The sequence below is a fragment of the Ammospiza nelsoni genome, chromosome 2 (assembly GCF_027579445.1).
Source record: "Ammospiza nelsoni isolate bAmmNel1 chromosome 2, bAmmNel1.pri, whole genome shotgun sequence".
Taxonomy (NCBI): domain Eukaryota; kingdom Metazoa; phylum Chordata; class Aves; order Passeriformes; family Passerellidae; genus Ammospiza; species Ammospiza nelsoni.
In genome coordinates this window covers 101,152,739-101,159,447 of record NC_080634.1, presented here as the reverse complement: position 1 = coordinate 101,159,447, position 6,709 = coordinate 101,152,739, and the positions used below count along the sequence as shown (strand labels likewise).

Sequence of the window (6,709 nt, the reverse complement as noted above, 5' to 3'; positions counted from 1 at the left end):
AGCTGTAGAGGTTAAGACAGCCAAGAGCTGTGAAGGAACATGGCCTTTGAGTCATGGTGGGTTATATGTATTGTAATTGTATAACTGTTAAAAGAGAAGGGGGACATATAGGTGGCCATTGAATCTTAGTATGTATTGTATAAGCGGCCTTGCCCTGGTAGGTCCCAGTTGTTCTAGATGGGCTGCAGCTGTGATGTCCTTAATTGGGTGGCAGCTGTGGCTAATGAAGATAACTGGGGTAAAATGGAGGTGGGCCGGTGTGGGATCTCAGCACCTCAGGACTGAAGTGCAGAGGGACCGAGACCACCCTTGGGGGGCTCGGGAGTCCTGGAATGTTGCCAGAAGTGTCTGGTGGCTGGACTTTGATCCTACACGGGAGATGACACCTGTATGAGGATGGGAGGATTTCACTGGGTGAATGGTGAAGGGATAAGTTAATTAGAGTGTAAGACACAGGGTTTAGGATTTCTGTACAGGGGGGTCTAAAGAAGTAAGATGGAGGAATTGGGGCGTGTCCTGTTCTTCTTCTTGGCCTCCATCTTCTGTGGTGATGTTGGCACTTTGGGATTGGTTATTACTAAAAGTGCACTGGTTAATAAGGGTAAAAGGTATTGGGGAAAAATAATAAATATTGTGTATGTAACTTCGAGTATAAAGATAGGTGACTGCCCCGGGGGCTCTCAGTGTGCCCATGGCTGACATGCTGTGCAGACCTCTGTTGGGCCGAAAGAAAATCTTTTAGATAAACAATTAATAAACACCGAGACCGAGAAAAGATCTGAAGTCTCTTCTCGTCCTTTGAAGCGCGGGCTGTCCAAGGCCACCCCGGGCCTTTCCAGGTCACCTAAACAGCCGAGAAACCGACAGGCCGGCTGGTCAGGGAGAGCCTTGGAGGAGCCCTGACAAAGAAGCAGGAACAACATTGCTGTGAAGAGCTGTGTGTGAGAAAACCATGCAGAAGGTATGGGACTCTAGAAATATGATAACAAGGTTTGGGTAGCAACATCCTCACCCTGACCCCGACACCAAATCCTGCACTGCCCAGGGGGGCTGGTCCTGAGCCTGTAAGCTGTGGAAGGAGCAATGCTCTATGAGGAAAAGGTTGGGAGGAATTTTAGAGGGTTTTGTTTGTTTTGGGGGACATGGAAGTTTTTGGTTTCTTTTGTTCAGGGATTATTATAAAGCTGATTCTCCTTCAAATGCTTCTGCTGTTGTGTAAGTACTGAAAGAAATGTTGCTGATGAAAAATGTGCAATTATTTGTCAAATACAAAGTATTTGAAGGAAATGGAAGGCCAGGTGGTACTTTACATAAATTGTTTTCATCAGCCAGCAATTCCGTAGGATTTGCAAAGCTAGCAAAAGATTCATCTTCAGTTTCCACCATTTTCGTGCATAAATCATGAGGCATTTCAATTGCCTTTGTTTAGTGATTCCTGTGTAGATTCATTTTCATCAGCTTGTTCAGGCCCTGAAAACAATCTTCTCTTCTTGCAGTTTTCTGAGACTTTCAGTTCAATTGCATCTCCATGTGTTCTTTCAGGTGATGTACACTACAGCCAAGAATGACAGAGGAATTGTTCATCACAATGGTAAGTGGCAGCATTTGGATTCTTGGTTTCAGCAAGAATTTTGGAAATACAAAGTGCAATTAATAACAGACTTGTGACTGAGGAATTCAGGTTTCCTTTAAAAGATAAGAGATTTTTAATTTTCTTTTAACAGGTACTTAGAACTAGCTTTTAAAAATCCATAACATAAATACACAGTGTATTCATGGACTTTTTTTTTCTATGACATTAATATACCTTGGTTTTGCTATTAAAAAACATTTAACAGGTAAGCAATTAAATCTGAGCTCATGGAGGGACTGTTGACAGCAAGGATTGTGAAGTTTTTCTGGGCTTTCATTGCTTTTGTAGAGAAATGAGATGCCTCTCTAAATAAATACCAACAGCATAGAAAACAGAGACTACTTAACAGAAAAAGGGTGTGTAGTTCATGGTAGATGAAAATGCTAGAAATCTCTCTGAAAGGCTGTTCAGACTGTTGTTACTTTAATATATTTGCATAAAGGAGTGTGTTTGTACTCCAAAGACAGGTGAAGGGAGGAAGAAGGCTCAGACTGAATGTGGGAGATCAAGCTTGTAGCAGCAGCACTCAGACATCTTTATTTCTGTCCTCAACTTTGTTTCTTTCCTTTTTTTCTTTGGAAGGAAGGTTAAGTATCATAATGAGATGGACCAGTCTCAAAACTAAAATAATATTTTCAAGCATAATAATATTTGTAAGGAAAGAAAAAGCAAAATTAAAAAAATTAAGGACATTATCATGCAAAATAATGCAAGCATGTGATTAGGAAGACGCTATTACAATGTTGTAGACAATATTCAGATAAGGAAACATACAAACAAGACAAGAAGGGAAGAATGTGAGATGAAAGAGGTGAAAGGATTATTATCAAAAGGTAGATATTAAAATTCTGATTAAGTGGCAACATGATAGCTGTTGAACTGGTCTGACCAAAGAAAACCAAAATTATTCTCTACAATTAAAATGCATTAAAACTTGTGTTTTCTTAAACACCAAGCACAAGCAAACATAAATACGTTTACTAAAATATTAATATATAATATTATAATAGTCTAGAACAAAGATAAAAAATATCCATAAAACAGGGTTACTGGTAGCCCTTAGTATTTCATTAAAATTACTGTTTGTCCAAACAAATACACTTTTAAGAAACATTCGAAAGTTCTTATTCTTCATCACTACAGGGTTACCTGGGAGACTTCATAAGGCAATCCCAGCTTACACAATACTAAAGAGCATACATTTTTAAAAGCATTTTTTCTAGAAAAACAATGATTTTTCAGTCAGAACCTGTGAGATTGATTCCAATGACACATAAACAAAGCCATCCTGAATAGTAATCTGTGTTAAGAGCAAACTCAGCCTCTAATTTCTGAAATCCCTGGCAGAATTTTTGTGTTTTAAAAAATGAAATTAGTAATTCTCTTTATCTCTCTGACATAAAAAATAATCTGTGTATAATAATGGCAAAACTGAAAGCTGTCATCTACTGATAAACTGACACAGAGGGGCCAGCATGTAAACAGAAGTGATCTGTGTTTTTTCTAGCATCTTCTCTGGACTAATTGGAAGTCACAATGATTTTAATAGAGTAATTCCTGTACTTATCTGTGGTAGGAATATAAGTTCTAATGACAAAAGATGACCAAGAGGGACACAGACACATGATGAGTTGTTATGCCAGAGTAGATCACAAAGCTGGTGACCTCTTCAGGAGGAAAAGTACAAAGGAGAGGAAATTATCTGAGCATGGTGCCCACACAACTCCATGCTTTCTGCATAGCAGCCTTAATATTTATATACATATTTATGGCACAATAAACTCCAGTCCCAAGCTTTTATCATGGATGGGAACCTTTGTGTCTATTGCTCTCATAGGTCTTAAAAATAGAGTTCATGACGGACACCTCTAGAAACTTCACTGATGGTTTAAAATATTATTCTCCAGGCCAATGCTGACAATAAGATAATAAATAAGATAAGCATGACTTTGAAATAAATATATTTTATTTATGTACAATTCTTGTACATAAAATAAATAAAATTCTTTTACAAAGCTTTGTTAATAATTACTGCTGTGTAATTCGTTCCTTCTAGCTTCAGAAAGGCTTACCAGCTTCTGTTCTTTTTTTTCCCCTGGACAGGCCATTTAGAGAAAGAAAGCGGTCAGATGCTTAGATGGCTGAAATTTGTTCCAGTTTCAATTTTGGTAGCATTTGGGAAATTATATTGCTTATGATTATGTTAGATGTTATGAAGTTATTTTCACAGCACTCACTCTGAGAATGGCTCTATCATTAGTGAGACCAAAAGCAAGGATGCATCTCACTCTGTTTGTAAAACATTTCATAAAAGATACAGAGATACAACTGTCCAGCCTCCAGATGTTTACCTCACATCCAAAAACTGTATGAAATACACTGGGACCACCCTGACAGTAGGGTGTGTGCAAGGTTTTTCTGCTGTGCATATTTATTTCCTTCCCTCCCTGATAATCAGGGCAATAATTTGCTCCCTGGATGGGCAAGCTGCACTCAGCTTTCAGCATGAATTTGAATAAAACCTCTGAGCGTCTCTTCCACTCTGCTACACACAACTGGTAACTTAGACACATACACAAGTCATAGCATTTGCAACAGGCTCTTAGGAGAGTAGAGAGACCAAGAATGAAACCCCCCCCCCCAAAAAAAAAAAAACCAAAAAACCAAAAAAAAACCCCAAAAAACTGAAACTCTGAAGTGACTAACTGCAATTCAATAACCATAATCCAACCCTCTAATTAGAAAAGAAGAAAAATAAAATTTTCATTGCTTTTTGCCAGTGACATTGAAGAGAAGGATGAATCCCATCGTATTCAGCTCAGTGGACACAAACACCCCAACCTGTGCTCAGATTGGGGGTTAGATGCATAAATGGTAGGAGGTGGACAGGACTGCAGCTGGCCTGTCTCACCAGCTACATCTCCTACTGCTTGGCATAGGATGTCTCCTCTCAATGTGCTGTCTGAGTTAACTCCACCTTAAGTTGCCATTCTCTGTCCTATGCCCAGTAAGAGAAACCTGGATGAAGGCTGTGAATTATCTCCCAGAGGCAGATATTTATGTAAATGTGTATATTTGCAAAATAAAGCCTTAGAGATCATTGTATTTTGGGGTTTAAATGCCCAGGTGCCTTGGAGCATTCCCCTCCGGTGGGATGGCAGTAATTAGCTATTTTTGTGCCTGGGTATCAGTAAGCCAACATCTATGATAGTTTCACTAAGGCAAGAGAGACAAGCAAAACTGATCTGGCTGAATACCAAAGCCTGCAGGGAGGGAAAATCTGGGAAAATGTTTCCAATAATTGCTTGCAGCCACTGTGAGAAAGCTGTAATCACCTGAAATGTTCAATAGCAATATCTCACTTACTTGAATATTAACTGGGCTCTGTTCTGGGAGATCCTGACAGATCTCCTCTTTGCAAGATGAGGCTCCCTGTGTCTTTCATCTCATTATCTCAAAGCACTTTACAGATGCAAAATGATTTGTGAAGCAATTCTCATTATCTACATTGCCCAAATGATTAAGACAAAGCAGAGAGAGACCTCACAAGTACTCCTGGGTCACTTGGAAAGAGGCAAAAAATGTCCTGCACATTACCAGTAAACACTCTTAAAAGCAGAAACCTCTTTGAAGCTTAAGGGTATGCCCTTCTCTGCATGCCTTGTGAGCAGCATCTGTCTGTGCTGTCCCAAACATGCAGGCAAGAATTGCTTTTCTTTTGCCTGGTCATGCCATACCCAGCTGATGGCCAGCTGCACCTGGGCCCCAGGACCTTCCCTGGGCACAGCAGGACTCACTTCTTCCCCTTCCCTCCTGGCCAGATTGCAGAGTTTGGTGACTTCTGGTCACTCAGTGCTGCCTCTTGGGTGTCCTGCACAATACCTGTGTCATCAGAGTATTTTCTGTGGCCATGGCCACGCAGCCAGGCCTTTTGCTGGGCAGGAGCAGTAAGTATAGAGGGCGTCCCAGAAAATGGTTTGTGATTTCTGTCAAAATAATGCTAATAGCAGTAAGTAGGAAATCCTGTGTATCTGTGCAGACCAGATCAGATAGTTTCTGTTTGGTATCTGGAGCTGCTGATTGTTTCTTGATCCTAGAAAGAAAGGCAAAAGTGCTATCAGGAAAGTTAACCATGTTATTAACATCCCACAAAAGGGATAGCAATTTATTTTATGCTCCCTCTGATGCTGGGAGCCCCCAATGATACAATGTAAGATAGACCTCTGCCATGCCATGGCACCCTACTCAAACTTCACATCCATGGTGAGTTCCACCAGCAGTCATCTTCACAATTTTTATAGCATTTTCTTAGAAGCAAAGCAACTCTATCTGTCATATTTACTATGGGGAAAAAAAGAGAATGTTTGTAGGAAAACATGCTGCATCACTTCAAGATAAAGTCAGGAACATACTTTCAGCATCATGGCTGGTGACAAACATGTGCTGCCTACAGACTCTTTGGTTTGACAGGTTGGGTGCGTTTATTGTGTGGTAGGGCATGAGGCACAGCCCTAAAGCCAAGTCATGTGTGGTACAGCAGGCTCAGCACAGGCCTGCCCTGCTCAGCTCAGCTGGCTTGTGCTCTCCTCCAAGTGCAACAGCCTGCCCTGTATGGCCCCCAGGGCTGTTGTTGAGGTTGTTGTTGTTGCCTGTGGTATAAAGGGGGTAGCAGGCTCTGTACATCTGACGAAGACACAATTTTGTCCATTCGCCTTTTCACTTAATGTTTCTTTAAGCCCTGCAGGCTGACCGTCTCTCTTAGCATGCCAAAACTCAGCTCAAGGTACAAAGGACATCCTATTTCAACAGCACATCCTGCATCAGTCTCTGAAATCCTGCCCAGCCTTATCAGTGAAGTGAGCCAAGAATCTCCAGAAGCATCAACAGTCATGAAAAGGCCAAAATTCTGCCCATTTGGCTGCACATGAGTTAGTGCACTGAAAGGTGTTAAGGCAAACACTTTCACTTTTTGGTGCTCACACCTGGCACAGTAAGTCTGCTTCAGTGGGGATTGTTTCCTGTTTCATGTGGGATACGCCAACATGTGTTAGGTTGTGGATGTTCTTTAAAAATGCA

General features: G+C 40.8%; 1 long non-coding RNA gene across 1 annotated transcript; it reads left to right on the top strand.

Annotated features, from left to right (window-relative positions):
- The first annotated feature begins 823 nt into the window (after positions 1-823).
- LOC132087052 (uncharacterized) lies at positions 824-3,953 on the top strand. The gene is made up of 3 exons (XR_009420457.1): positions 824-961; positions 1,543-1,591; positions 3,737-3,953. It is a non-coding gene; the product is annotated as an uncharacterized LOC132087052 (long non-coding RNA).
- Positions 3,954-6,709: the final 2,756 nt, after the last annotated feature.